The sequence below is a fragment of the Fistularia commersonii genome, chromosome 4 (assembly GCF_037954325.1).
Source record: "Fistularia commersonii isolate RoL2024-O1a breed Wild chromosome 4, RoL_Fcom_v1.0, whole genome shotgun sequence".
Taxonomy (NCBI): domain Eukaryota; kingdom Metazoa; phylum Chordata; class Actinopteri; order Syngnathiformes; family Fistulariidae; genus Fistularia; species Fistularia commersonii.
In genome coordinates, this window is record NC_141287.1 from 12,553,462 (window position 1) to 12,563,452 (window position 9,991).

Below are 9,991 nucleotides of genomic sequence, written 5' to 3' on the forward strand. Positions count from 1 at the left end.
TCTCAACGCGCAACGTTTTTGCGGACGATCTCCAGGGTCGGATATTCCAACCCTGGAGGGAGCTTCTGCTCCCTGATAGCTCCACTACAATACAGGTACACTCATTGCCCCCCCCCTATGCAAAAGCCATCTTCTGACTCAGTGACACCCATCCACCCTGTATCACAAAGCTACCCTTTGTTGTGGCCCATCTCCCTCCCGACCCCTGATGGCCCAACGCACATCTGGCCCCCAGTTCACTTGCAGAACGACAGCCAAAATTCCAGTGACATATCTGAACTCTCGAGATGTAACGACACGGTCGCAGAACTCTTTCGGGTACTTCGCCGCCACGCCATTGTGCCCCCAAACCCCCGAGGGTGCCATCAGCACAGAGTGCGATCCTAACTCATCGCAGATTAACCCGCTGTTATGAGCTCCCACTTGTCATGCTTAAAAGGAATGCTGGTTGATTCTGATTAATGGCTTTGTCTGTGGCAGAAGGTTCCGTAAAGAGCCGGCGTTCCAGGGCTTTTAATAAAATGCTTTATGATGCAGTCATCAGATCAAAGACCATTTTAAAGCCCTAGTAAAAGAACCTCCCTGCATGCTAACGCTACTCAGGTAGTCCCACTGGGTCTTGTGTGGGGATGCGCCACTTTTATATATCTTAGGAGTCATCCAAGTTTTTGACTTTCTGGAACCGAATGCAGAGTTTACGTGGTTAAAGGAAAGCTGACTTGGGGGTTCAACCGTGACTCACACTGACAAGGAATACAAGCTAACACAAACAAGCGCAACGGGAGTCAGATGAGCAACTAGAGGGCAAGTCTGGAGCCGACCGGATGAGCACACGGGGAACCAGTCTGAGCCGACAGGGACAAAAACACCGGGGGAAAGCAAAAACATATCTATGGCGCACAAAGGTGGAGTCCCTAGGAGACATCAGTATGCCGCAGAGCCCGAATAAAAACACCAATTGAGGACGCCCCCCTATCCGGAATCATTGCCAATGGTGCTACGTCAAACCTAAAGCTGGAAAACTCATCCTGTCTGGTCTCCACACATTCAGGTGTGCAGCCAGCTGGGAAACCACATGTACCCAGCGGTGCTTGCAGTAGATCAGATGCCAAGAAGTCGGGCATTAGGACAGGAAGAGCTGCTGCACCTGCAACCTCCCGATGAAGATGTTACGCACAACTGCTCCGTGTCACGAGCCGGGTGCGAAGACGTGCTTACAATGTGCATTCCGACATACTAATTCGAAGTGGTTAGCGCTTCCTCTTCACGGCAAGAAGATCACTAGTTGGATTCTGGCGGGGTTCTCTGTGGAGTCACCATGTTCTTCCCTCGTCTGCATGGACTCCCTTTGGGACCCGATTGAAGGATGAGCGGTTTAGATAATGAATGAATGAATGAATTTGCTCATTGTTTGTGGGAGATAGAGCATGTCCGCTGTGATTCCATTCACTTAACGGGGAATTCCTGTACGAGAGTATCATCGCCAGGAAATAACTGACCTCATCAGCGGCGCGGGTTGACTAATTAATAGCTGGACCACGGCTGGAATTGGAACTATCGATGCTACTTCAATGTGTCGAAGAAGCATCATTGAAATTTCCCTACATGCGTTCTTTTAGTCCCCCACCCCACCCCCTCATCCCAGTCCAAGTTTTTTTCCATGACAGAGCTCTTTCCCCCTCTCTCACCGCTAAGTACTTACTCACAATTGGAGAAGGAGGGCTGCAGGGGTCTTTGGGTTCCCTTTTTTTTCGGGACCTTTGACTATCTGATCCTATAAAAATGGCCATTTCTAGGGGGTGGGGGTTACAAGCAAAATGACAGATGGCAGATGGAGAAGAAAAATCCTGATTTGCTCCTTAAACAAAATAGAGATACAGCCGGAAAGGTCGGTCACTCCCATCGAACAGATGACACATGCTTGACTGCTCAGTCGTCAAGATTCAGGCTGCAGAGTTACTATTATTTTTAGATTACATTTGAATTTCATACATGCACTCGCCGCATGTATTTGATTTAATGAAGCCGAGCGTCACCTGCCGTGTATGTCCATGAATCAATGCGAATCGGGAGAAAACGATGTCGCTGAGGAGGTCAGGGGCGCCGAGCGCATCATCTTTGCAACATTCAGATTTATTTCGAGAGACTAAAGGCTCATTTAGGCTAAGGTTTCATGCCAAAATAGATATGTCGTTGCCCGAATACTTACCAGCGCTTGCTATATGTTGCCGTGGTTGTTAAACTACGGATCCACTAGAGGGGAATGCGGAGCTCACCCTCAAATCCCAAGTTCCCGCAATCCAATATTCAGAAAAGAAATAAAGAGGCAGCACAGTAGAATTCTCAAGGGAACATCGGCAACAGCAGCGGTTTGGATCCGAGACCTTGTTTTGTTTTGTTTTGTTTTTTTTTACAAACAAAAGCCAAATGCTTCTGACAAAATAAGTACTAGTTTCTTGGTTGACATTTGGAAAACCCTGTTTGACAAACAAGCGAGTCCAGGATTAGCACTAGCTTATTAATGCTCCACACTAACTCCATATGCAGACACGGTCTTCTGTCCATCGTCTGTCTTCATTGTCTGCGCAGATTTCTGGGATCGCAGGGTCTCGGGGAGTTCGGCACGTACGTAGCATAATGCAGCAAACTCAGCAGTACCGCCAGAAGTCGTGAGGGGGGCCATTCTTGTATGCTCACCAGGGAAAGGAACAGAGAAGAAAAAGTAGAGAACATGCCATGGTCAAACCAGGAAGGAGAACTCTCCGTCCACATGACGCTATTTATTTAATGGCCGCACAAAACTTTGCACTGCCCTCTAGTGACTGCGTTGTTCAGCAACCATGGCGACGTAATGTATGCATGGGTAGTATGTGGCAGGTATTTACGTATTTCATAATGTGAGCGCAAATGAGTCATTTTCTTCACCAACAGGACATCGCCAGTCAACGTCAGGTTATGCTTTGCTTCTCGAATATCCAAGCCGACATCCCGGCTATCAGTCGGACGCTCGCAGCGATTTGTATTTTCCTACCTACACTTAACGCTTAAGCTAAAGTTTAGAGCTATGCAGCTTTAATGAGAAGATTATCCTGTCAACCAGTCGTCAGCCTGCTAACTCATTAGGTCTCCATTACACCTCCACGTGATCTCCATAGACAAATAACACACACACACATAAGCAAACGCAAACACACAAACAATTTGGAGCTGAAAGGAGCAGACGGCCTTTAGACTCATGCAAGTAAACAGATGATGTCTCAGCGAGCAGCCGCGATTCAACCGCTGACAAACTCCAGTCCCTGAAAACACTCCAGGAGATGTTTGAGTCACCGAGTTCAAACCAGTTGCTATACAATCCTTTTTGTTGTTTTCCTGTGGCCAGCGGAGCAGTTTACAGCTAAGCTGACTTGACATTTGGAGTTTTGATGGCGTTGCACATATCCCACGCCCAATCAACAGTTTTGAACTCTTCGTGTGATGACATGTTGGGAGTGACAGGCGAAAAAAATAAATAAAACCCAACTGAATGCTCTTCCTTTGAGAGTCAGGAAGCAGAAGTGAAACTACAAGCTTTAATATTCTTCTGCCGGAAGGTTATTGCAGTCAGCGGTGGAGTATGTTGGGATGTGCCGGCGTTGCCGAGGTGCCGGTGGACAAGAGCGTAGCACGTGGTTGCACCACTCAACGGAACAAACGCGTGTGTGTGTGTGATGGTAATTGTCAAATCAGGGTTTTTCAATGCTTGACATTACTTGCCTGAACATCGTCCTCTCCTTCTTCCCCCATTGGCTATTTCATCGCGAACCGGACGGTACTCGACGTCCCTGGTTCAGATCGACCGATACTTGGGGTCTTCTCTTCTACGAGCGGCACCGACTTAACCCGGCGGCCCAGAGACATCTGGGTCCGCCGCCACTCTGCGTGTTTTCCTTAATCCGATCCAGATCGGCGTTTGGAATGCGAGTCTGACGAAACGGCAGACATGACGCGACAAGCAGAGCGGCACTTTTAATTCAGCAGGAGGGACCTGGAATGAATTTTTACTGTTGTTTTTTTTTTTTTTTTTCACGCCCGTCCCTGTCATGACGACAAGCCCGAGCAAACCGTCAACGGGGACATCTGTTCAGACTCGCTTCTATTAAAATCCACATCTGATATGCAGAGAATCAATCACTGCCGCACCTTATTTAGCCTTTGTGAAAAGGTGCCAATGAAAGGACTGAATGGAAAACTTTCGCGGCTTGTTTTAACGACCAATAGGGAAAACAAACAAATAAAAGTCATTTTTACCATTAAAAAATCTCACAATCACAAACATACATCACTGGATTTACCAACCATTATCAGGGATCTTACTGCACACACATTTGTCAGAGGAGTCCGAAGAACTCAGTTCAAAGATGTGTCTGCCTCCAAGTCGGTTTCCTTGGACCGGTATTTTTATGCAGGTTTTTTTGCATTCTCGGGCGACTTATTTGCATTTGCGTCTTACGTCACGAAATGTTCAAACGACATTTTATTCATAATTAAACGTGGATGATTGTTTCTCGATATGACGCGTAAATGAGAGGGTGAATGATTGCATGTCCCTGTATGATGTATGAATGAGTCAGTGCTGTATTTTGCAGACCATAAGACACTGCATTATAAGGAGCAATATCAATGAATGGGTCTATTTTCATATATAAGGCGCACCACGTTGAAAGGCGCGTGATAAAACACACGAAATATACAGCAAAACAAAACAGTCAGTTTAGTCCAACTTTATTCATCTCCCTTTGTTCCCTCGGAAACTCTGTTTGGTCTTCTTTACTTGACGCAGTTCCTCTGCTCGCTTCCTCCACTTCCGTACCAATTTTTTCATTTATGTTTAATTCTTTTGGAGTCTCTTTATTCTCATGATGTCTCATGCGTGACCGATTGCCTTGAGTTTGAATTCCACTTCGAAAGCATGTCTCTTAACAGGTGCCATTTTTCCTCATACGCACAAATTTACAGTGATATTATGTCAAAGCACGGTACGTATTAGCCTTACGAAACGTGGAGGAGGTAAGCCTACTATGTACTGTTCCCTGGTTGGTTCACCTGAAGTTTTTATGAGGTTGGAAAAAGGTTGTATTCGATATTCGGTACGATTTTAATACAATGGGCCAACAATCGATCAAGCGGAGCTGCTTTGTTGCTTCCCAAAGAGCACAGAGTGCCGCATAAAAATGGTTTAAGGTCAGTAAGCAGAAAAATTCATGCATAATGCGCACCAGATTATAAGGCGAACGGATGATTTTTGAGAAAATCTAAGCGTTTTAATGTTGCCCGGTAATTGAGCTGAATGAATAATTTCCTGACCAGCTAGTCAGCGAATGAGTGTAATGTAACATTCGGCATCAGTAAGTTCACCCTGCGCCACTTTTCCATCAACTCCTTTCAAGAAGGTCAAGGTGAATTACATCTTCTGGCGTTACCTGATGTAGATCGGACTTGGATCTCACACCAGTTTACAGTTGGCCCCGTTGCCGAACTAGTTCAACGAGTGACGCCACGAGCGCCATGACTGGGCCGCTTCTCAGTGATGACTCAGGCAGTATTCCGGGTTTAACGCCCCTGTTTTTTTTTTTTTTGTTTTGTTTGTTTTTTTGTCCTGGCAGCTTTATGTCACTTCTTACTCACAAAAAGATGGAGTGGGAGGGGGGTTGTGGCGTAGGCTCACAGCAACAGCCGTGTTTTCCTCCAAACCAAAATAATACCGTCATTCTTTCCATTTTCGTAGCAGCGCAGCTGTCCGGGATCTAAGCCGGTTGGCTCTCGCGCAACGCTGCCGTTTCCCCAACTCCCTCCACTCTCAGCAGGCCTCTCTGGTCATCAGCGAACATCAGATGAGCTGGTAGTTTTCGGGCAGGCGCCCCAACTCCCTCCCAGTTGAGGTTCTCCGGCCTGGATTCTCCCCGCTTGGATTCTCCCCAAGCTCTCCTGTCTGAGTTCTGTCAATGCTGTCTCAACATTTCCTCTGTTTTTTTTTTCCATTTTCTTCCGCCTGGATTCTCCCAACTTTCTTCCACAGTTCCAAAACCAGTGTTCAGCAGGCTCACCTGCCAGTAAAATGGCTCCAAGTTCTAATCTAGCCATCCTCCACTGGGTTCTCTCTGCCCAGAGTTTTGATGTTCTCCATCTGCTTGAGTTCTCTCCACGTCCTCCCACCTACGTTCTTTAAAGACTCTTAAGAGATGTCTCTGTTTTTGGACCCTGTGATTGACAGGTCCAGGTTAAACCCCGCCCCTTGCCAGCTGTTGTCCTGTTTGTATTGTCTTCACGTCCTCTTACTGGTCCTTGTCAGCACTTTCTGTTTCTTGTACATCTGTCCGACCAGCTTCTCCCCCTCATCAGTCTCAGGCTGTGTCATCATCTCAGTCAACACTTCAGCTCTGACTTTGCGATGTTTGTTTTTTTCCACTCTGGTTTCCAGGTTTTATTCTTGTTTCATTCCTCCTTTACCTGTTTTCTGCATTCTTGCTTACTTGATAAAACACGGACATGGCCGTACGTCGGCGTAGTGGTTAGCGCTTTCCGCCTTGTGTCAAGAAGCTCCCCGGTTGGACTCACAACCAGTTTTTATGAGGTTGGAAAAAGGTTGTATTCCAGCATTACATAATTAGTTATCTAACATTGTCTGACGTCGTAACCCATATTCAACCAAGGTACGACTTTAATACAATGGGGCGAGGGGGGGGGGTTTCTGTGTGGAGTCCCCATGTCTGTCGGAATGGGTGTCACGGGCATGAGTTCGGACCACTCATTCTTGTCCTGTGTGCGATGCGATATCCTAGTCTACATGTCTACATGTTGGGTGTTGGCCACTTGTCGGACCCTTGAGAGGGGTAGGTGTTCCCTCGATGGTAAGTAGGATGACGCAGTCTGGGATGGAAGTCATCAATGAGTTGCGTGGATCCTTGCTCGACATTGCTCGACCTTCACCGTGGCGTGTGGTGAAGAGGACCTGGAAGGCGCCTTGTCACCATCGGGCGTTCCCGGGTTTACATCCGCTCTCCTATCTAGTTTGGCTTTTGGGAAGACACCCCCTCTCCCCCAGCGGTCCAAACCAGCGCCGCCACTTCCCCAATTTTGTCCGGGTCCCCGTTCCTCCCTCTCTCATTGGTGTATGCCAACGCCTTGTGCTTGACAGCCCGTTCCCCAACCGGGCTCCCGTCGGTTTCAGCATGGATGCCAGGACCCGACACCTAGCCGTGCAGCACTTCCTGCTCCTTCCTTTACCTGTCCAGCCCAGCGTCCACTTACCTTTTCCTGCCCTCACCAATTCATCCAACCATCCAGTGCTTAGTTATTAAATCCAGACTTGCGCTGGTGCTTGGGTCCGACCTCAGATTGATGGCTCAGTCGCCTAGCCTGTTTGGGAATTGTGTTCTTTACCCGGGAAGTGTGTTCTTCACCTGTCCTACCTGTCCTATAGGCAGCGCATTTGTCCAGGGGAGACCTGTTTCCACACAATGCTTTGCCAGATTAGCTTTTAGAGTGCCGTTTTCTCATTCGACCGCACCCGCGTTCTGTGGGCGGTAAGCTCAGTGTCGATCACAATGTCGATCCCTTGGAAGGTTCCGACCTCATCAATGGCCTGATTCGCAACGTGAACGCTGTTATCACTGCTTAGTTCGGTCAGAATTCCCCATCTACACATGATTGCAGTCAGTAAAGCCTCGGTTACTGCGCGACCATTTTTGTGTTTGGCAGGGAAAAGTTTAACATGAACGCGAATCCTCCGAGTCGTCTGAAGTCCCCTTCAGTGACAGGCTAAGGTAGATAAAGTAGAGCTTCTCTTGGAGGGGAGTTTAACTTGAAAGCTTCCCTGGCACTTCCCGTTGGAGGGCACCGGCCAACCAATGGCTGTATCCGGGGATTTTTGGGTTAGTCCACAACAAGCAGAAAAACATGCCGCGACGGACGGACTGTAAAAATGTTGACATGGCACCTTTCCATCAATTCTAACGCCACATTGCTGTGTTTGGCAAAGAGCCTTATGTGCGCAGACTCTGGTTTCTCTGGCATTTTTTCCGACTCCATATTGCGTTTTTTTGTTTTTTTTTTAACACAATAGTATCTGCAGAGAAAATAAACCCCCGGTTCGAGATTTATTTCCCCTTTGTGTGGACGGTTGTCAGCTCTCTGGCTCCATTTCAGCCCACATTGCGGTGCCGGAGTCATCATGACTTGCATAAGAAATGCCTGAGGCGAAGAAAGCTGTTTCGTATTTCCAGGGGTGAGAAGCCCACGTTTACTACTTAGTCGGTGTGTGTGTGCATTGTTGTGCAGCACCCTGCCCTCCTGGTAAAGCTATTAGGAGAAGGACAAAGCTATCGGTGTTCTCCCTCAACAACTCCAGTGGTGTCGCTCCTGAATGCCACAGACAGAACCCAGGTGACGGTAAATGAGAACGCGTGTCCCGTCGCCGACCGGCTGCCAGGCAGGTATTCTGTGCCGAGTCACCGCGTACGCCGGGACAATGACACGGCAAAAAAAAGGGCCACGAAGCGTTCACACTAATCACAGTCCAGTGGCAGACGTGCTCTTTTTGGTTGAAATGCACTGCTCAAAAAAATAAAGGGAACACTTGAACAACACAATGTAACTCCAAGTCAATCACACTTCTGTGAAATCATAGTGTCGACTCAGGAAGCAACACAGATTCATTTTGACTTGTTTTGAGGACATTACATCAAAGTTGGATCAGCCTGGAGTTTGTTTTTACACTTTAATTTTGAGTGTGATTCCTAATCCAGACCTCCATGGGTTGATACAATTGATTTCCATTGATCATTTTTGTGTGATTTTGTTGTCAGCACATTCAACTGTGTAAAGACCAAAGTATTTCATAAGAATATTTCATTCATTTAGATCTAGGATGTGTTTTTTAAGTGTTCCCTTTATTTTTTTGAGCAGTGTATATTCGACCCTTTGGCTGCGGTTTTATGTCACAGTCGGGGAAATTGTAGACACCTAGCACGATGGAGTGCAGAATACATGTTTTTTGTTGGTTTTTTTTTCTCAATCACAATGAAAATTTGAAATTCTCAGTCGTTTGTAGTGTAATGCTGCCTTGGAGACAACCAGAACAATAGTAACCAAAAAGTTTTAAGATAAGATAAGATAAGATAAGATAAGAACAACTTTATTAATCCCGAAGGAAATTGTTGTGCCAGAGTTACAGAAAATATAACAGTAATAAATAATAAAAAGAAAAAGGCAGAATTAGAAATAGAAATAGACTATAAACTATAAAGTGTCTCAGTGAAACTATAAAGTGTCTTAGTAAACAAGTGATAAAACTATAAGTGTCTTAGTAACAAGTGAGGTAAGGAGTGCACAATAGTATGATAAAAGGAAAAATTGTAGTGTAGCTGTTATGAAATGAAATATTGCACAGTGAAATGAAATATTGCACAGTATTTGTATTTTTTTTAAGTTAAAGATAACAAAATAACAAAAAACAAAAGCACTGGAATTAAAAAGCCTCCACATAAGGGGTGCAATGTATTAAAGTGAAGATATTCAGTTGTCACGACAAAAGATTTAGACAGGCGGTACAAAGGAGCAACCATAGCAACATAAAGAACCCATTGGAAGTACATTTGCCGTTACGTAACCATAGCGTAAATGAAGCTCAAAAGGGACAAGTAAGCAAAGACAGTCCTTCATTTTTCACGAAGCTACTTCCTATGCGAATCTCCTGGATCGGTATGAGGAACATTGCGCAATTCTTGTTTTAAGACGTCGTCCATATGACAGAGGGCGTCATCTGCGTTTTCAGCGGATTAAGAAAAAAAAAATCATGTTTCCAGGTCACCGAGTGAAACCTGGTCCTGGGGCTTTTTCTTTCTCCGTGTCCTATTTGCTATGTCTTTTGTGTCCAGGGTTTATTTTTTGCAGGCGAACACAAAGCCAAGCCCCTTGGCGGCCGGCTGTCAATCAGTCACCCACAATGTCA